Source organism: Pinus tabuliformis, chromosome 6 (genome assembly GCF_031772625.1).
Source record: "Pinus tabuliformis cultivar Carrire ecotype Pingquan chromosome 6, CPIR1, whole genome shotgun sequence".
Taxonomy (NCBI): Eukaryota; Viridiplantae; Streptophyta; class Pinopsida; order Pinales; family Pinaceae; genus Pinus; species Pinus tabuliformis.
Window position 1 is genome coordinate 13,393,769 of NC_142292.1, and position 22,915 is coordinate 13,416,683.

A 22,915-nucleotide genomic window follows, 5' to 3' on the forward strand; every position below is an offset into this window, starting at 1 on the left:
ATCAATAGAAGCGAATGAAGGGATGAAGAATGAATGCACAGGAGTCATATTGCGTCGGTGGAAACCTTTTGGCGAGATGGAACCGACCCTTTTAAAATTCCAGTTTACACTAAGAAGCAGCGGAAAACATAGAACGGATTTGAAATCCGGACTTGAAATCTTATAAAGGGTGGCTTATATCCATATCGGGTCCGTAAGACTAATCAGAACGGGCCTTTGAATCAGTGCGATCACGATCACGTGATTAAGTGTGGACCGTCGGATTGAGATTCAGATCGACGGTCGCGATCTTAATCACTGATCGCTAATCGCAGAGGTCAAGCGCAGAGGCAGTGGATATGTGATATGTCGATACGTCGATAGCGATAAAGCGTCGATCGGCGATCGAAGATTGGAGCGATCGCTTATCGGAGGTCGGAGGAGTGGCGCAACGGACTTGCGATGGACCCGACGATAATTATAGGTGCCGGTGTATTCTTTTTGAAGTCCGGCCCATGGGTTCGAAGCAGGGTTTCCTTTGTTTTCCCGTGTATTTCGATAAATGAATGGTCCCGGGTTTTTATAAAGAAATCCGATAAAGTGTTGAAGTCCATGGTTTTGAAGGCTTAAAGCCTCAAATACGCTTCCGATAGGTTTTGTGGGCCATAACCCATAGGCCTCATGATCGAATATTGTAAAGGAAAGGGGTTTTGGCCTTAACCCAAAATTTCTTTTCATCAGCTTCATTAACTTTATTGCCTTGAGTGAATGATGTTGAATTGCATGTTGATGTAAAATCGTTTTTTTGAATGTTGATGTTAACAACTTTATATCTTTGATTATGTGTTGCAGCTAATCGATTGCTTGTGCTTTGCTTATTTATGCTTGATTACATGAGCTTGAAAAGATAGTGTGCATGCATTTCCTTAATTTGTTGTTTACTCCATGTGTACCATATTACAAAGATAGTGTCAAAACTAGAACAAAAAAATAAGCAACATCAAGAATCCAAAAATGCATGAGCCATCACAAACATACTCATGGTGTACCTAAGATCCCCTTATTCAATTTTGGGCGGATATAAGACACTTCAGCACCACAAAAAATATATGTTTTATTAAATATCAGAGTACATCAACCTTCAACTTCTCGAGCAATGATAATGCCAAATTTGCAGCCCCTTGAAGCAACTTGTTTTCGAAATTGAATGACTCAACCTCCTAGAAGTAAAAAAACGTTACTTCAAAATACAATAATGAGCTTCCCTTTTCAAAAATAAAATAAAAATTCACTTGACTCCAAATTTACAAAATATGTCTTATCTCTCCACCTACTCCAAAATACAAATTATATCTTATCACTCGATTACAAAAGATTCACTTTACTAACAAAACAATTTTATGAAATCACTTTATAAAGTGAATTGTTTCCCAAAGCTCAAATTTTGATTACATTAAAAACACACCATATATCTCCTAGAGAAAACAAACTAACTTTCCCAGAAATATTAGTTTACACTTTTCACATATAAAAAACACTTTCTTTTTAATTATTTATGTCTCCCTTTTTGTGAACCAAAAAAAAAACCACTTGAGAATTTAAGCATACCTTGCCTTTATAATCTTGGAATGAACCATAGGAGACAAAAACTTGATTTATAAATCGCTCCTAAATCGCTCTTACCAAGAGTTGAAAGTTTCACTCTGAAATGGACTTGAAAGTTTCACTGTGAAATGCACTCATGAATCAAGTTGTTTCTAGCTGTGTGTAGATTGGTCTAATGAACCTTTTTTGCAAGTAGACTGCTGTTAGATTTATGAGGAATCTTTGGAGTGGTCCACAAATTGCCGACAGTAAATTGACATGAGTTGGCTGTTGAAACATTTCCACGCAAGTTTAAAGTTCCACGTTCTAGATTACGCTTCTCTTTGTCAATTTCCAACGTCTCCAGGCCGTTGAAAATGACATTGAATTCGACGAGATCGAGGAGCTAGATTTTCAAGCATTTTCAACACGGATTACTGGAAATATCGATTCGGGTCTTCTGGATTTTCTCCCATCTGAATTGGGTCCTGACGATCTTCTTCAGATCTAGTTACTCAAGGCCTTAAACATTCAGGAGTGCCCAGTGTCTCTATCTGGGAAAGAATGGCATTGGAATGGGTAGTCTTGGGATATGCGGCAGGTGCAGAGACCATCATGCTGTTGTTGCTCACAATGCCCGACCTGGATCACCTCAGGAAGGGACCGATAGTCGTTATTTGCAACGCATTGAAGCCGCTGCTCTTTGTGGTGCCATTCTGTCTGTTTCTGCTGATGGATATCTACTGGAAATATGAGACTAGTCCCAGTTGTGCAGGGCAGCTGTGTAGTCCGAGCGAGCATCTGCGCCATCAGAAATCCACCATGAAGAGCCAGCGCAACTTCATGCTTATTGCCTCGACTCTCCTGCTCTACTAGCTTCTGTTCTGCGTCAAGGGCATGGTTTTGCGAATCGAACGCATGAACGAGCAAATCGAAAAGCTGGGTCTCTTGGAAGACCAGGGATTAGTAAGTGGGCAATTCCTCTTCCGCGACAGAGGAATATATGAGCAACCCGTGACAAAACGCATTAAACGTTGTTTTTGATATCGATGCCGAAAACACCAGATGTTTGATATGCACAATAACTTGGCTATGCGAAAGGTCCAGCCTTTGCGTCCTCCAAGAATGTATTAAGCGCTATTCAGTGGCTGTGGAGTTGTTGCTCCAGACACAGTAGCAAGCATTCCCTTCACAGCTCAGTCCACGCCAAACACTTAACAACCACCACTGATAGCTTTATAGATCACGGTGCTCCAAAGCAATGCATATCTCTCTTACAATAATATAATATTCATGAGATAAATCAACTGTAACCTTGTATGCAATCCCTATTGCAAAATACTCAATTTCAATAATAATACACATGCAGAAATAATGTAACACAGTTTCCTATAAAATTGATTTCAAAATCAAACACAAAATTTACATGGCTTGATATATGGGCACGCAGCCCTGGCTTCTTTGTCTTCTCACCACACTTGCTCCACTTCTGCAACTTTCCAACACGCAGCCTCCTCATGTTGTTTCAATGCAGAGCTTGTCCCATTTCTATTTTGATGACACATTCAACTCCAAACAATGCCACCGATTTCATAAACAATTTATTCTTATAACAGACATGAATCTTCTCGCTTTGATGCCACAATAAAGAAAATATTAAAATAAACACAAATCAAATATTAGAGACATAAACAGCAGAGACATGGCGGAAAAGGCCTGATGCCTGAATGTATTGTATTCCTCACACTCTGTACAAATAATGTTTATGATACAAATATAAATACACGAGGAAATTTGTCTCAAGATAGTGCGCCTATCTTGGACAATTTGGTTGAACAAATATCTCAACTACACATTAATCTAGGAGCCTAACTAGTTGGAGAGAATCTCTCAACCAACTAGACCTAAACTGACTCCTAACTTTGAGGAACATACTCAATCTAGAAAGGTAGGAATAAATCCTAACTTTCATGATTTTAAATAGTTTAATTATTTTGGACTTAGAATTGTTTTCATCACATGAAAGTGAGGCTAACATTCCCCCCCCTCAATCATAAGTCCAAAATAAGAAACCAAGAACCATCTTCCAAGTTCTTACGCTGAAAATGTTGATCCTCAAAAAACACTGCCTGAAAAACCACCAAACCTGGATGCTGAAAAAACTCCAATTTGAAGAGAACATGAATCAGCTGCAAGTCTGATACATCTTTGAAAATTGCTTGACAACTCCATTAGTTGCCAAGTTTCAAAAGGATGCATCTGTCCTTCAATCAATATCCTTTGTCCATTGACAAAATGTTGATGATGCCCATTGGCGAATTTGCTTGTCCACTAACAAAATGTTGAGAATGCCCACTGGCTACTTTGATGTTGACCACGCACTGGCTGCTTTGATGTTGATGATGACCGCCCATTGGCTGCTTTGATGTTGACTGCCCACTAGCTAATTTGACGATGCCCACTGGCTGATTTTTGATGATGCCCACTGGCTGATTTTTTTGATGTTGTCGAGACTTTCAGTCTGACAACCACCTTCAATTCCATTATCATTTCCCCCCTTTGTCAGCTGAAAGGAGAGACAGTCATCTGCATTTGATTTCTAACCCCCCCCCCCCCCCCCCCCCCCTTAGGTGTAGGAGAGTGTCACTTTTGTACTCCCACTTTCAGGTGCATGAGAGTACCATTTGTTCACTATTGGTTGCAATAGTTGCCTTCATGTGAGACTGAATTTTTCGGTAACACATAGGATATTGTTTCACTGTAGATGACCACTTCCAAGGATCAATCCATGCATAATTGATTTTCACTCTGGGTGGTTGATTTCTCTTGCAACATCTTTTAGATGAATGGTTTTTCTTGCCACAATGGTGACAAGGATGGAGGTCAAAGCATTTAGTCTCCATATGGCCATTTCGCTTACAATGGTTACACTTAACCATATTCTGAGCACTGTCTAGAAAACCGACACTTACAAATTGAACTGGTTTTGAGAAATCTGGAATAAACAAAGTGTTTTCTTTGTTGTATCCTAGGCCATGTCGATCTTTGTTGAAAGAGATTTCTTCCCAAGGTCTGATCACTTTCTTGGAAAGACTATCCTGTTGTTGTTCTTCATACTTGCTGCTGCTGCTAACATTTTGTCCTTGATTTATTAAATCTTCTGTATCACACTGGGCATCAATCATTAACAGTTCATCGGTTTGACATGCTGCATCAAACTGATCAATTTGATCTTTGGTACTACTCGTTGCATCATTAAGTAGTACAACTGGTTGGATAAGATCACTTGTGTCACAACTGACATCAACTTGGTGGATTAGATCATTTGTGATACAACTTGTATCAATCTGGTGAATTAGATCATATGTATCACAACTTTCATCAACTTGCTGGATAAGGTCTTCAGTGTCACAACTTGCATCTAACTTCTCTGTAAATTGTGCATCTAGTAAATCTTACTTTTCACTTAACTTAATTTGGAGTGCATTGATGAGTTTTTCTTTTATTTCTAGCTCAATTTGAAAATCTTTTGCTACTTCTAATGTGTTGGTCATTTGATTGATTAAGTTTTGATTTTGCTTTAACTTCCATTCCAGTAATTCAATTGTATTATGTAACTCTTGATTGCACTCTTTCAACTCTTTAATTTCCATCTCTGCACTTTGAAGACGTTTTCCTCCTTTACCCATGTTGATCTTTGACACGCTCGCTTGAACTTGCTTTAATCAATTTCACGCTCGCTTGATTTTCTTCAATTAACTTCATGCTCGCTTGAACTTGCTTTACTCAATTTCACGCTCGCTTGATTTTCTTCAATTAACTTCACACTCGCTTGAATTTTGTCATGCTCGCTTGCTTTTGCATTTGCTTGATTCTCTCGCTTGATGTTTGTTTTGATTGTTTCTTGAATTGCACGCTCGCTCGCTTTAGAGTTGAACTCGCTCGCTTGATGCTTTGTTGATTGTTGCACGCTTGCTTGATGTAGATATGAACGTGCTTGATTATTGTTTGAATAACATATTTGCTTGCTTTAGAGTTGAACTTGCTTGTTTGATGCTTGCTTGGTTGTTGCTTGAATGGCACGCTCGCTTGCTGTAGAGTTGAACTCGCTCGCTTAATGCTTGGTTGATTGTTGCATGCTCGCTTGATCACGATTGCTTGTTTTGGAACTTGCTTGGTTTCTAGCTTGAATTTGTTTGCTTGATCATTGATTGAATTTACAAAAGAAGTGTGTCGAATATTATCGAAAAATGCACCCAAGAGAAGACTTAAAATGATTAAATGACAAGTTCAAATGAATTTGATGATTCAATTGAAAACAATGGACTCACTGGACTTAGTTGACTCTTTAACAATTCAAAGCTTGAGTGTCGATTTCAACCGAGAATGCACCCTTACAATTCAACTCAATTCTATTTGAATTTGATTACAAGTTAACTTACAAATTATGATTTTGCAAGTTACAATGTTGTTTTGAGTTGAATTTTACAAAAAAGTTACAAGTACATTGTCCAAAAGTTGATGTAGTTGTTTGTTGAAGTAGATGACAACTTCATTAACTTTATTGCCTTGAGTGAATGATGTTGATGTAAAATCGTTTTTTTGAATGCTGATGTTGACAACTTGATGTATTTGATTATGTGTTGCAGCTGATCGATTGATTGTGCTTTGCTTATTTATGCTTGATTACATGAGCTTGAAGAGAATTTATTATGTGCATGCATTTCCTTTTGCTTATTTATGCTTGATTACATGAGCTTGAAGAGAATTTATTATGTGCATGCATTTCCTTAACTTGTTGTGTACTCCATGTGTACCATATTACAAAGATAGTGTCAAAACTAGACACACAAAAATAAGCAACATCAAGAATCCAAAAATGCATGAGCCATCACAAACGTACTCATGGTATACCTAAGATATCCTTATTCAATTTCGGGCAGATCTAGGACACTTCAACGCCACAAAAAATATATGTTTTATTAAATATCGAAGTGCATCAACCTTCAACTTCTCAAGCGATGATAATGCCAAACTTGTAGCCCCTTGAAGCAACTTGTCTTCAAAATTGAATGACTCAACCTCCTAGAACTTAGAAGTAAAAAACGTTACTTCAAAATACAATAATGAGCTTCCCTTCAAAAAAAAATTAAAAAATTCACTTGTCACTCCAAATTTACAAAATATACCTCATCTCTCCACACCTTATTACTCCAAAATACAAATTATACCTTATCACTCCATTACAAAAGATTCACTTTACTTCCAAAACAATTTTATGAAATCACTTTATAAAGTGAATTGTTTCCCAAAGTTCAAATTTTGTTTACATTAAAAACACACCTTATCTCTCATAGAGAAAAAAAAACCAACTTTCATAGAAATATTAGTTTACACTTTTCACACATAAAAAATACATTTTTTTTAATTATTTATGTCTCCCTTTTTGTGAACAAAAAAAAAACCACTTGAGAATTTAAGCATACCTTGCCTTTATAATCTTGGAATGAACCATAGAAGAAAAAAAACTTGATTTATAAATTGCTCTTACCAAGAGTTGAAAGGTTCATTGTGAAATGGACTCATGAATCAAGTTGTTTCCAGCTGTGTGTAGATTGGTCTAATGAACCTTTTTTGCACGTGGACTGTTGTTAGATTTTTGAGGAATCCTTCAAGTGATCCACAAATTGCTGGTAGTAAATTGACATGCGAGTTGGCTGTTGAAACATTTCCACGCAGGTTTAAAGTTCCACGTTCCAGATTACGCTGCTCTCTGTCAATTTCCAGCGTCTCCAGGCCGTTGAAATGACATCGAATTGGACGAGATTGAGGAGCTGGATTTTCAAGCATTTTCGACATGGATCACCAGAAATATCGATTTGGGTATTCTGGATTTTCTCCCATCTGAATTGGGTCCTGACGATCTTCTTCAGATATAGTTACTCAAGGCCTTAAACATTCAGGAGCGTCCAATGTCTCTATTTGGGAAAGAATGGCATTGGAATGGGTAGTCTTGGGATATGCGGTAGGTGCAGAGGCCATCATGCTGTTGTTGCTCACAATGCCCGACCTGGATCACCTCAAGAAGGGACCGATAGTCATTATTCACAACGCATTGAAGCCAATGCTCTCTGTGGTGCCATTCTGTCTGTTTCTACTAATGGATATCTACTGGAAATATGAGACTAGTCCCAGTTGTGAAGGGCATCTGTGTAGTCCGAGCGAGCATCTGCGCCATCAGAAATCCATCATGAAGAGCCAGCGTAACTTCATGCTTATTGCCTCGGCTCTCCTACTCTACTAGCTTCTGTTCTGCGTCACGGGCATGGTTTTGCGAATCAAACGCATGAACGAGCAAATTGAAAAGCTGGAGCTCCTGGAAGACCAGGGATTAGTAAGTGGGAAATTCCTCTTTCACGACAGAGGCTTATATGAGCAGCCCATGACATAACGCATTAAATTTTGTTTTTGATCTCGATGCAGAAAACGCCAGGTGTTAGATATGCCCAATCACTTGGCCATGCGAAATGTCCAGCCTTTTCATCCTCCAAGAATGTATTAGAGCATTGTTCAGTGGTTGTGGAGATGTTGCTCCACACACAGAGTAGCAAGCATTCCCTTCACAGCTCAGTCCACGCCAAACACTTAACAACCACCACTGATAGCTCTATAGATCACGTTGCTCCAAAGCAACACATATCTCTCTTACAATAATATAATATTCATGAGATAAATCAACTGTAACCTTGTATGCATTCTCTATTGCAAAATACTCAATTTCAATAATAATACGCATGCAAAAATAATGTAACATAGTTTCCTATAGAATTGGTTTCACAATCAAACACAAAATTTACATGGCTTGATATATGGGCACGCAGCCCTGGCCTCTTTGTCTTCTCACCACACTCGCTTCACTTCTACAGCTTTCCAACACGCAGCCTCCTCACGTTGTTTCAATGCAGAGCTGGTCACATTTCTCTTTTGATGACACATTCAACTCCACACGATGGCACCGATTTCATAAGAAATTTATTCTTATAATAGGCATGAATCTTCTCTCTGATAGCACAATAAAGAAAATATTAAAATAAACACAAATCAAATATCAGAGACATAGACAGCAGAGACATGGCGCAAAAGGTCTGATGCCTGAACGTATTGTATTCCTCACACTCTCTATACAAATAATGTTTATGATACAAATATAAATACATGAGGAAATTTGTCTCAAGATATTGCGTCTATCTTGGACAATTTGGTTGAGCAAATATCTCAACCACGCACTAATCTAGGAGCCTAACTAGTTGGAGAGAATCTCTCAACCAACTAGACCTAAACTGATTCCTAACTTTGAGGAACAAACCCAATCTAGAAAGGTAGGAATAAATCCTAACTTTCATGATTTTAATTAATTTAATTATTTTGGACTTAGAATTGTTTTCATCACATGAGAATGAGGCTAACATTCCCCCCCTCAATCATAAGTCAATCATAAGTCCAAAATAAGAACCAGGAACCATCTTCCAAGTTCTTATGCTGAAATTGTTGATCCTCAAAAAACACTGGCTGAAAAACAAAATGCGAGTGAAGGAGTATTCTTTCTGGATTAGCGAAGGACGATTCTTCTGGATCAACGAAGGAGGTTTCTTCTGGGGCAACGAAGGAGAATGTTTCTTCTGGGACAATGAAAGATAGGTTTTTTTTGAGCAAGCGAAGGAGGATTTCTTCTGGGCAGCAATACAAGGATTCTTCTGGGTAACCGAGATCTAGAGATTGAGGTTCTCTAGAGGAGACTAGTGAAAGCCTAGAGACCGAGATTCTCTAGGAGAAGTCGAGAAGAAGTAGTGTGAAGTATAGAGACCACGTTTCTCTAGAAGGAGCCGTGGAGAGTAGTTCGAAGGAAGTCGAGAAAGGGAAGAGGCAGAGCATCAAGGTTAGTGATTAGGTTCTTGGGAGGATACTAGAGTCAAGGGTCTTTGTCATGTTCTTGGTACTCATCAATTGAAGATCTAGAAGAAGAATTTTGATCGGGTTTTCCTCTCTAGAGGTGAGAGATTTTGGCCTTGGCTCACAAGCCTACATATTTATCACTTGTCTTTTATTGTGCATATTGGTAATTGTCTTGAAGAAAAGAACACAATAATAACATAACGTAGAAAAGAATATAAGCTAAGAAGCTAAAGGATATCACAAGCAATTATCAAGCAGAGAAATCTTTTAATTATTCATGCTCTAGATTTCTCAATGCTCATTGGTCTCCAAACAAATCGAAGATGCCTGTAGATTGTCCGCAAGGTCTAGGATGATGGTGTAGGTGATGCCACATCATCGTGCAAGTCCTGAATCATCTGCCAAGTGTATGGTGCAACTCTGGGGCCAGTTGGGCATGATGGATTAGGTGCATCTTCCTCGTCTAATAAGGGAACCACAAGCAATCTCTGAATGGCTATGGGGATCCATGGAGTGCCATCTGCTGCTGTGGAGGCCCATGGCTCTCAATGCACACCCTTCAAGTGCCAATGTAGCCCTCTGAAGGATTAGGAACCCGTATAGGGAGACCAAACCCAAAATTGAGACCATCTGCAATCCTACATAAGATCTAATGCATCCCCTAGCCTTCCAGTACAACAAGTCATTAGAGAAATCGAGTAAATGAGCTTACCTAATCATGGACCATAGGTGGGGACTTCATAATGGCCTGCCCTTCCATAATGGGCTTCGGGATGTGCCAATGTCTCCTAAAATCCAAATGGGTTAACCAATAATCCTATTAGGTGGTTTTTACTTCTAAAGGGGGTAATATAGTCAAGGTACATCCTTCAAAAGGTGGTGGCGTGTGACATATAGGTGAATGAAGTAGGGAACGAGAAGGGGCAGCCCTGGGTCACATGCTAGGATACAAGGGTAGCTAGTAAGAGGGAAGCCCACACTTGGGTTTGTGTAGGAGGGAGAAATCGTGGTACATGAGGTGTCCGACCTTGCTTTTTCTACCCTTCTTTTTATGATTTTTCCTTTTTATGATTTTCTTTGATTAATTGCTCGTGGCTCAAGGGGGAAGAGCATGATGTATAAGATATAGCAGTGAATACCCCCTTTTAAGGTGGGGCGCTTCATTTCCCACCAAGGGTTTGGACAATCATGGGTTCCTATATGATGAAGGAGCCTCATAGGACCTGTAGGAACCAGGGTGATGGCCATGATGATGGGCTAGAGCTCATGTATTGACTTTTGCTCACGTGCTAAATGTGTTTGTCCAGGCCATATTTTGCATTTTGTGGTACATTTCCTGTTGAATATGGCCATATATGCTTTTATCTTTCTTTTGAGCTACATCAATCTCCGGGCTTCATTCCAGGCCATGATCCAAGGTGTGGGCAAGGGAAAGGGGCGTGCTAACCCTATGTGTACCTAGTGGAGGAATGTGGACTCAGGAGAGAGAAATGATGAATGGGGTAATAATGAATGGGAAAAGGGTAATATGAGTGGATAAGGGAGCGAGACCACGCAACCAAAATCAAGTTTTCTTGTGAAATACCATCCCTGAAACCAAATGGTCAGTAAAAGAGGTCCCATGGGACTATTATCCAAGGTTAATTCCTAGAAGGGGTTTAGGGGACAAAAGCACAATCCTAGGCCATTCTTTCCGCCGAATCCCCCCATTAATCTATGCCCATAACTGTCCATGATAAGCAAACTGCAATACCCAATTTCCAAATGACAAGGTTGTTAGTTTTTGGTAGCATCGAAAGTGCTCTAGCCTTGAAAATTGGCGGAGAGGCTAAGGCATATGAGTTTTAAAGAACCCATAAACCGTTTAGTGAAATTCCACCTGGATTGTATTTTATTAAAATAATTAATATTTTTAATGGAGTTCCTAAGTCTAAACTTAGGGAAATTAAAATATTAATGGGTATTAATCAAAATATGGGTGAGAATGATCTAGAAGGCGGATCAAGTCATGTTTTGATCTTAGCCATTGATTAGAGACTTAATCTCGGCCGTTGAAGACTCAACAGGAAAAGTATAAAATGGAGGCTTGCGGTTCATTTGGAAACAAACAAAGAGATTGAGGAAATCGATTTTCTGAAGAGAGAAGTTCTTAGGAGGAAAATCGATTGGGGAGATCTTGCATTTGAGGGGTAGAGAGAATCCGGGAGAAGGAATTTCCGGAAAATACAGAACAGAGAGGCCGAGGGAGCTTGCAGAGAGGGAGCGCAATAGCTGGGAGAGCTGACGTAGAAAAGCTGTCTGTCATGCAGAATCCAGAACTGCCGGAACAATTGAAACTGTCGCAAACTGCTAGAACATCTGAGAGAGATGACGCAAAAAAGCTGTTTGTCAAACAGAATCCAAAACTGTCGGAACAACCGAAACTGCCGAAACAACCAGGAGAGCTGACACAGAGGGCAGAGAAGGTGATGCAGGGCTGACCCAGAGCCAATGCAGAAATAGCTGGGATTAGCCAGTCTTGTGCCGTATCGGTTGGAATTCTGCTGGGTGAAGTGAGGTAAAACTCACTCAAATTTTCCGCCAGTTTTTTTTGTAAATGTTTGCTAGATGAGCATCCTAGATTTGTATTCAGATATTTCTCCTGCATAAAATAAACCCTTAGAACTGCTGCATCGGTTTTCCCACATTGGGTTTTTCGGGGACTATTGTGTCCAAAACTAAGTGTGTCCTATGTATCTTGTTCTTTTCTCTATTTTCTGTTTCATGAGATCAAATATTTAATTAGTGTAGGCAGCATAAGTAATTTGCTTCAGTGTTTAGAAGAATAACTTGATGAATGTAACTTAAAAATCAAGTAGGTGAAGTAGATTCAGATTTGCTGCAGTAGGGGTTCCTTCAGAGCGTAGGAATTTTCACAAAGGCATACCTTTAGATACGGGAGGCTCATCTTCAAACATACGATCATGGAAGATGCGCGAGGGACCACATGGCTGACTCAGGTGGCTAGAAAATGGCACAATGAGCTAGTTGGTGGCTGCTGGCTGTCGGCTGAGGATCACCTTGGAGAAAAAATTTCTCCTAGGGATATTGTTGATTTTTGGTAGCATCGGATGTGCTCTAGCCATGAAAATTGGTGGAGAGGCTAAGGCACATGAGATCTCCAAGACCCAGAAATTGTTTGGAGAAATTCCACTCGGATGAATAAAGTTGTAAATAACAAGGATCAAGCCAGATCTAATCTTAGCCGTTGATTAGGGACTTAATTTCGGCCCTTGTATCGTCAACAAGAAAAGTATAAGAGGAGGCTTGAGGGTCAGTTGGAGACACACCAAGAGAGATCAAGAATTCGATTTTCTAGGGCTGGGTTTGTTGAGGAAATCGAGTTGGAGATCAGTTGCAATGACGGGAAGTTCAACAAGGGATTTCGATCCAAGGTTGAAGAATACATATCAGAGAGGCAACAAAATGCTGGAAGAGGCAGCACAGAGCTTAGTAGGGCTGACACGGAGGCTAAGAAGGCCAACACAAAGGATGTAGAGGGCCGTAGAGGCTGACACAGAAGCTGAAGAGGTTGATGCAGAAGTCGAAGAGGGCTTTAGAGGCAACCCTGGGAGAGCCTGTGGGATGGATTGGGAGCTGATCAGTTGACGCAGAGCCGAGGAAGGGTGACGCAGTTCTTGAAGGGTGACACAGTTCTAGAGGAGTGCTTGGAGCAACTTTCGCTGTCCAGCACAAGGAACAACCAGAGTCACTGTGGGATTGTTCATCCGGTTGCTGATTTGTCGAAATATCTGTCTCTGGATAGAAGTACTATTGCCGAGGATATTCTCTGAAGGGTGAGCCATTTCTGGCACCCTAGTTGTATTCAGAAATATGCTTGATAATAAAACCCTTATATATGTTGCAGCGGTTTTCTCGAATTGGGTTTTCCCAAGGATAATTGTCCAATAATAATCGTGTCCCTTGTGTTGTATTAGTTTATTTCAGTTGTTGATCTATATATTTGTGAAGGCTGCAATTGTGTTTACTTCGATGTTTATGTTATTAAATAACTTGTTAATGTAAAGAACAAGTAGGAGATAGTAAACCAGATATTGCAGTAGGGGTTTCTGATGTGTTAGATTCATAAATTTTCACAGATATTACCCACAAAATGGTGGGTAACATTCGGCTCCAACTGGGACATGATGTCTTGAAGAAGTGGGCGAAGCTACTCGAGTGGGAGGTCACGAGAATTCTAGCAATCTCTTGGTTACCGTAGGCTTGTCACTTGCACATATAATAGATGGAAAACATGGGGCAGCATGCTTTCGCGACGGCTCATGATCGCACATGCTAATATGTTAGGCCATAATATCAACAGAAAATAAAACATGCGAATATGCATCTATCTACCATGAGAAAAATTATATGATGTTATTCCTAGTGCGGAAATGAGCATGCAATGCATCCTACCCGAACATGCATATGACGAAACTATTATTGTGTAATCATAAAGCTAGTGCAACCAACATATCATCAAGTCAATATAAATTTGCTATATGATTACTTGCACAACAAGTCCCAAAGCAAATGAAAACCCAAACACATGGAGGATGTTGTGCGCGGGTGGTGGGAAAATATGATACCCCCATATGGATGATCATGTGAGAAGAGGTAAGAAAAGGATGTAATCTAGTCCATGAGATCTTCTCTTGCAACCAAAATATAGAGATGTTAACAACCAAGCTTATAAACTTTTGATGGATGACAAACTTTGGCATAACACTCCCACCGTTGTCCTTATTATTTATGTCATGGATTATGGCGTTCATTGGGTTATGGTTAGAGGGAAAGGGAGGCCGACGACTTGGAGAAACACAAGTAGGTTGCACATGATGATTACACTAGAGAGGGGAGACTATGGAGTGATCAAAATCCTGAGGGTGCGTCCAAGGAGGAAAAGTATAATCGGTGAAGGGCTTTTCCTTGACACTATACTGGGGTGGGGGGAAGGACTCACAGTTACTTGACATCATATGACCATGGGTGAGGGAATCACTTGACGAAGACTCAAGATGATGGCCAATAGGAAAAAGGGCGAAAGAAATATTGCATTCAACGGGTTGAGCTCCCCAAAATCATAATCTAATAGAATCATACTTAGGAGAAGCGTGAGCCTTATCAAATTCCTTTGTATCAAAGATCAGGTCTCTTAAAAGGAAAATTGATCACTTCTAACTACCCCTCTTTATGCAAAGGGAAATGAAGATTCTCCTTACCAGGGGTATCACTGGGTATGTCATCATAAATAGTGGGCGAGGGGAAGGGAAAACCAATTTCATTCTCATCCTCCTTGCAGGTGTCGTAAATGGGAGCACAATCAAACTGAGGACCAACAATTTCCTATTTCTCCTTTTCAATATGGAAATAATCTTCAATGTCATCTTTCAAGGGGCTAATGGGATCATCTCTCTCAAGGTTTTCAAAAGAGGATTCATCGGGAGTAATATCCTTGAGAAAGGTAGGGTTGGTCTCAATTTCACTTTCCATAAATTCATCCTTCCCAGCACATGTGTCCTCAAAATCATCATTTTCATCATGTGGACCCAAGGAGGACTCATCTTCTTGTTCATTACCTAGATTCTTAATGTCTTGATGATGCTTGATGAAAGCTTCCTCTTGGATGCTTAATGTAGGGTGTACTTGAAAATGTCTAAGAAAGCCCTCAATGAACTCTTCAATAGATGAGATGCTCCTAGGTTCATGATCATGTAGCCATGAGTTATGACCACCGAGAGATCCCATGAACAATAACATAAGGACATCTTGGTGGACAACCTTCTCTCTTGAAGTATGTGCATTAAATATTTCTACGTGGTCAATTGTGGAGAATGGATCACCATCAAACACGGGCACCCCATGTACCATCCTTCCTGCGACATGATTAGGATGTCCAGGGATGCTAGCAATGTCCAAAGCAGGAAATTTACGAAAGAATGACAACCTATTTGAGGTATACATGAAACATATGTAGGAGTTGCCAGGGTGAAATTAAAGATGCCTAGAAAAATGCTTGCTTCACCCTACAAGCATCGACCTTAAAGTTCAATGAAGAACTAGGGCTTCGTTCTTCCAATGGAGTCGCCAGAAGAATATTTTATAAATGTGGTCAATGAATCAATTCCTCAATGATTCACTAGGGAGGTGGACCTGCTTCCTCCCCAGCAACGACACCAAAATGTTACCGCTCAAACTAGCAGGGGACCTAAGGGGGATCCCTAAAGAGCAAATGCTAGGCCAAGGGCAACAAATGGAGACTTAGCTCATTATCACCTCAGTTAAGGCTCCCTTCTATTTACGGACTTTCACCTATGGGAGGAGACTTGATATGTATGGAGTCACAAATGAATCATAAGTCAATGGATATGAGTGACCCAAACAAACCCTTTCCCATAAAAGTTTGAAAGATGGAGCTTGCTTGTTCACTAAGGAAGGTATTATGTATTCTAGGGAAAGGATGAGAGGATTTTGAGGATTAGGTTTATGGGAATAGGCTTGTGAAATAGTTCCCCAATCCCTAAAATACTTGTTAAAATTGGTATCTTGGATGGTTCTTTATGAATGATCTTTCAAAGGAGTGGGACCACACGGGGCCAAGTGTACACAGTCTAGGGTATGAGGAAAGAATGTGGCAACCAATGATATTCTTACACTACACAACGTGGGGAAAGGGTCAAAGAAAGGATTTTCACTTGAAGATGTTGTTTTGACTCTATGAGGTACTAGCCTTGGGGATGGCAGGGCAAGGTTTGATCCTGAAGCTAGGGCTTCAAAATTGGAAGAGAGCTTGAGGAAAGGCCAGCACAGGAGACCCTAGGAGATCAATTTTTTTTTATGGCTATCTTGTCGGGAAATTGATGTCCTAGGTACCCCAAAGTATAAAATATAATTAACAAGGAATTTAAATATATAAAATATAATTAACATGGAATTTAAAGATATAATTAATAAGAAATATATATATATATATATATATATATATATATATAATTAACAAGGCATGATAGGAGTTTAAATCTATCTAATGTTTTGAATATTTACAATATCACTAATAAATCCAAAAATTCAATTTAGGTTAAAATAACAATAATAATAATAAATAATAATTAGTCAATCATTTATAAGCCGACATCAAATAATTCTCTCTATTAACTATTAATTGCTCCATGATTTCACACTCTCTCTTCTCAAAATGCAGATCACATTGCCCTGATGATGGACTCACTAGGTTAGTCTGAAACATTGGCTTCAAAAACTGATCATAGGTTTTTCCACAAATATTAAAAATTCTACCAACCTGTATGGACTATCTTTAACCCAAATATGGCTAGTTCTAGAAGGATGTGAGAAAATATGAATTCTAGTGACTACCCTTTGTAGATTAGTGCTTTAATCTTGGGAGAATGGAGTCTATGATGAGTAAGAGTGGGATTTCTTGGTTCCCAGTCAAGGAGGCCTCAAGATCACTTCGTTTGCCTTCTAGGTCAAGAGGAAGCAACCTTGTAGCTTTTATGCTTTGATGTGCAAGAGGAATGACTTGTGATGGTCAAATTTTACCCCTAGGAGATTTCACTCACATTACATGGCCCATACATTGAAGGAATGCTATAATAGAGGCAAATTCCACAATATTAAGCAGTAAATGCATGCAGCAATTAGCCCTGAAACAACGAAAATCCCAGTCCAACATATATGACAAAAGTAAACAAGAATAGCATCAAAAGTACGTACTTACATGTAATAGAGTATATTCAGCCATTCACAATTGACAATAAAGAAGCTCCAAGAGGAGATAGATCAATATCCACACATCAAAACTCATCCATAAAGCTCCAATTCATCCTTAGAAAAAGTGCGAAAATCTCAAGAGAGATAAGAGATCCAAACCAAAGTGATGATGAGCAAAAGAGCTCATCTCACTTGTATTTATACACAACTTAGGAGTTCGAATTAGCCTCCTTGGCCTACATAAGCCCCAAAACTAAAATAATGTTCTAATAATTCAACTTTTGGTGACAAGTCCACCAAACTAGCTGATAAATGAAAAAGTAAGTCTCTCAAGAGGTCAAATAATAATCTATGCATGTTGTAGGGCCCTCTAAGAGGCCTAATGAGGTCCATGGGTGCCACTATGAAGAATAGGACCCTCAAAAGTAGTGGACAAGGGGTTGGCCCCTTGTAATAACCTATGGTACTCCAAATGACTTGTGGGGGCACACAAGTGTTCTCACGGGTCTCCAAACAAATCGAAGATGCCTGTAGACCGTCCGCAAGGGCTAGGATGAGGGTGTAGGTGATGCCGCATGATCGTGCAATCTTGGATCATCTGCCAAGTGTATGGTGCAACTCTGGCGCTAGTTGGGCATGATGGATCAGGTGCATCTTCCTCATTCAATAAGTGAACAACGAGCAATCTTTGAATGGCTGTGGGGATCCATGGAGTGTTGTCTGCTGTTGTGGAGGCGCATGGCTCTCAACGCACACCCTACAAGTGCCAATATATCCCTCTGAAGGATTAGGACCCCGTATAGGGAGACCAAAGCCAAAATAGAGACCATTTGCAATCCTGCACAAGATCCAATGCGTCCCCTACCCTTCTTGTACAACAAGTCATTAGAGAAATCGAGTAAATGAGCTTACCTAATCATGGACCACAGGTGGGGACTTCATAATGGCCTGCCCTTTCATAATGGGCTTCGGGATGTGCCAATGTCTCCTAAACTCCAAATGGGGTTAACCAATAATCCTATTAGGTGGTTTCTACTTCTAAAGGGGATAATATAGTCAAGGTACATCCTTCAAAAGGTGGTGGCATGTGATAGATAGGTGAATGAAGTAGGGAATGAGAAGGGGTAGCCCTGGGTCACATGTTGGGGTACAAGGGTAGCTAATAAGAGGGAAGCTCACACTTGGGTTTATAATGTGTAGGAGGGAGCAATCGTGGTACATGAGGTGCTCCGACCTTGATTTTTCCACCCTTCTTTATATGCCTTTTTCCTTTTTATGATTTTCTTTGATTAACTGTTCGGGGCTCAAGGGGGAAGAGCATGATGCATAAGATATAGCATTGAATACCCCTTTTTAAGGTGGTGCAGTTCATTGACCAATAGGGGTTGGGACAATCGTGGGTTCCTATATGATGAAGGAGGCTCATAGAACCTGTAGGAACTAGTGTGATGGCTATGATGATGGGGTAGAGCTCATGTATTGGCTTTTGCCCACGTGCTAAATGTGTTTTTCCCGACCATCTTTTGCATTTTGTGGTACATTTCCTATTAAATGTGGCGATATATGCTTTTATCTTTCTTTTTAGTTGCATCAACCTTCGGGCTTCATTCCAGGCCATGACCCAAGGTGTGGGCAAGGGAAAGGGGCGTGCTAACCCTATGTGGACCCAATGGAGGAATGTGGACCTAAGTGGAAATGATGAACGTGATAATAATGAATGGAAAGAGGGTAATATGAGTGGATAAGGGAGTGGGACCACACATCCAAAATCAGGGTTTCCCGTGAAATACCATCCTTGGAACCAAATGGTCAGTAAAAGAGATCCCACGAGACTAGAATCCAAGGTTAATTCCTAAAAGGGATCTAGGGGACAAAGGCACTGACCTATCTCATTCTTTCTGCCGAATCTCCCCATTTATCCATGCCCAAAAGTGTCCATGATAAGCAAACTGCAATACCCAATTTCCAAATGATAAGGCATACATTTAGATTCAGGAGGCCCACCTTCAAACATATGATCATGGAAGATGGGTGAGGGACCACATGGCTGGCTCAGGTGGCGGAGAAAATTGCACAATGAGCTAGTTGGTGGCTACAAAGGGCTGCTGGTTACCGACTGAGGACCATCTTGTAGAAAAAATTTCTACTAGGGATATTACCCACAAAAAGGTGGGTAATGGGAACCACGTCGCAGACATCATTCTTCATGATCGACTCATACTCCTCTTTCATCGCATCCTTCCAAACTTGGTGTTTCACGACTTCTTCAAATGTACATGGTTCAGATTGTACAATGGTACTCATTGCATCTAAGTACCCTTGGTACGTATTCGGCTTCTTGCTTTCACGAAATGTCCCCCTCGGTGCAATATGTTTCTCAACATCTTCAAGAGTATCTTTGAGCCACAAAGGTCTTTTTCTTGAAGTAGAGGGCTCACTAGGAGGTGGATCAATGGGATCCATCAGACCTTCAACATCGGGCATTGGGTCATCAGTCGGAGGTTCATCCTGCTTTCCTGCATCATCATCATTGTCCTTCCTAGGGATAGGAAGATCTTAGACTTTCCTAAGGGTAGAATCTTTATCGAAAGTGACATCATGACTTATTTCCACTTCCCTTTGACCAGGCACATAGATTCTATATGACTTCGAAGTTTCACTGTAGCCAACAAACGTTCCTTTCTTCCCACATGCATCTAGCTTGTTTCTTTTCTCTTTCGACACATTAAAATATACGGGACCACTGAAAATTCTAAAATGAGAAACATCAGGTTTCTTAACGATGAATACTTCTTCAGGTGTCTTGAAATCCAATGCTTGATATGGGCATCTGTTTTGAACATACACAACAGTGTTAGCAACTTCTCCCCATAAAAACATCGGTAGGCCTTGGTCATGAAGCATGGCACGGGTGGCTTCTATGATAGTTTGATGCTTCCTTTGGGCAAACTTCATTTGCTCAGGAGTATATGTAGTAGTGGTCTCCCTCTTAATCCTAGCTTCTCTACAATAGTCAATGAATTGATTTGACTCATATTTGGACCCATTATCGGTCCTCAATATTTTGATCTTCTTCCCTGTTTGATTCTCGACCAAGGCTTTAAAAGAGCAGAACCATCCGAACACTTCGTCCTTCTTCTTTAAGAAATAGATCCATGTTTTGCGAGAGAAGTCATCCACAAAAATTGCATAGTACAAATATCCACCCAAAGATGTCAAAGACAACATACCTGATAGATCATAATGGACCAATTGAAGAATATCGGTAGTTTGACTTTGACTTGAGGGGAATGGCCCCCTTGTATGTTTTCCAGCTGCGGAACCCTGACATACACCTTCATGATCTAAGTTTAATTCGGGCATTCCTGTGACCATCTTCCTTATATCAGGTAAGGCTTTGTAGTGAAGGTGAGAAAATCTTCGGTGCTATAATCCGAATTGAAGAGAAGTATCGCAAGTCATTGCCCCCAAAGGACTTCCTCCAACCTAATAGAGACCTTCAACCCTGAATCCAAGAGTGAATGCATGTCTTGGGTTCCTTTGCCAAACACAAACCTTCCCATCAATGAATGTCACTTTGAAACCTTTATCTTCCATCGCAGAAATAGAGACCAAGTTCTTTTTCAGATCAGGTACATACAACACTTCTTGTAGATGAAGGGTTTGACCTTGATTTAAGTGAAGAGTAACAGTCCCAATTCCTTTCATAGGATAAGTGGCATTATTCCCAAGTATATTCTCCATATTTGTCTTTTTTCAATCAAGTTTGAGAGAGTCTTTTTGTACCGAGTGAAGTGCCTTGAGGCACCACTATCAATCAACCAATGATCTAATGTATCTGGAGGAGAGACGGTGGTGAGGGAAGAAATAAGATAAAATTCTTTTTGCTTTTCACCAACATTAACTTCTTCATACTTGGAGTTTCTTGACTTCTTGGGAGGACGACCATTTCCATTTCGAGTAGTGGGACCATTCCTCTTTCCTTTGTTGTTGAACTTGTTGTTCCTTTGATTTCCATTTCCCTTGTAGTTGTTGTTATGGTCATCATCATCTCTTGGAGAATCCTTCTTGTGAGGACACTCTCTAGCAAAATGTCCAAACCTGTTGCAATTGAAGTATCTCCCTTTTCTTCCTTCTTTTCTTCCTGGCTTGACCAATTGACCTTGTCTTCTTGGACCAACATTGTTCTTCCTTTTAGCATGAGCGAAGAAGGCGGTAGGATTGTTTCCATTTGAGGGCTTGTCTCTTTTCGTCATCCTTATTTCTTCTTGAGTGCATCTAGCCAATAATTCATCAAATCCTGGAATCTTGTTATTGTTGAGGATGCTAGTGTTAAACACATCCCATTCTCTTGTAAGGCCTCCAAGTGCAATAAGAGTGAGCTCTCTGTCACCAATAACTTCTCCAATAGATAGGAGATCATTCTTGATCTCGGTAATCCTCATGAAGTAGGACTGAATGGATTCTCATCTATCTATCTTAATGTCTTTCAACTTGTTCTTGAGAAAGAGGACTTGATTTGCATTATTTACTTTGAACATCCCAACTAGCTTGTCATACATCTCTTTTGATGTTTCCAAATAAGAAATATAGGCAACCAAATGCTTGTGAATAGAATCAACAATAATTTTCTTAGCTTTAACCTCACCTTTCCTGTAATTTGTTTGTGTAGCTGCAGATGCATTTGAAGGAGGCTCCACTATTCTTTTGCCATAGTCCATGGCATCATTTTCTTCCAATGTCAAATCAAGGGACATTTTCCATGCATGATAGTCGGATTTGTCCTTAAGCTTGTCCTCAGATTTGAAGTAGGATGTAGTCGTCATTGGGACTAGTTCCAAGTCCTTGTCTAACAACTTCCCTTGGTGATTGCTTTTCCTCACTCTTGCTTGGGCTTTGTTTTCACCTGAGCTTTGATTCCATGTTAATTTTAGTTAACAATGGTATGTTCTATGCTTTAGCACAATTTACTTCAATGTTCCTTATCAGCCCAATGACAATTTCCAATTTCCAGTAGCAATCACATTAACTTAAACACATTGACAGTAAATGCAGATAGAACATAAAAACATGTGCAAAAGACAAGCCAAGACAAGAGGACACAAGATTTGGCGGATGCCAGGGAAAAACCCCAATGTGGGGAAAACCCTTTGATCAAATCTTCTTATTATTATTCAATAGTTTAGTAGAGAGAGAGAGTACATAGATCAAATTCACTTGCCCAATACATAGTCAAAACAACCCTGTCAAAATCAATAGTCAACAGCAGCCCTAACCAGAAAGTCAACGCTGGTCAAATCAACACCAAAACGTCCTCCAAGTAGCTCAATCAACAATAGTTCAATTCGGTCTTCAAGGAGAGTCAAAGTCAACCCAAAACAGTTTGCTCAAACCCAGTCAAAGGAGAGAGAAACATTGCTGTAATTTCTTGCAATCAAATCTAAAGTCAACCTTCCAAAAACACCTCGATTTCTGTGCCCAACAACTCGGCCTAGAGAAATCAGAATTCTGCCCTGAAAACCGAAGTCAAAGATGGTCAAATCAACCTTGGTCAACGCTGGTCAATACTGGATTGTTGCTCTGAAATTTTGGCCTGTCCTTGTCTTGAAATTTTCAGCCTCCTGCCACA

General features: G+C 40.0%; 1 protein-coding gene and 1 pseudogene across 2 annotated transcripts in view; both read left to right on the plus strand.

Moving 5' to 3' along the window:
* LOC149256975 (D-amino-acid transaminase, chloroplastic-like) overlaps window positions 1-22,915 on the plus strand; it is a 220,034-nt gene that overhangs the window by 63,192 nt on the left and 133,927 nt on the right. The window lies entirely within an intron of this gene.
* LOC149256976 (uncharacterized) lies at window positions 2,059-2,607 on the plus strand (annotated as a pseudogene).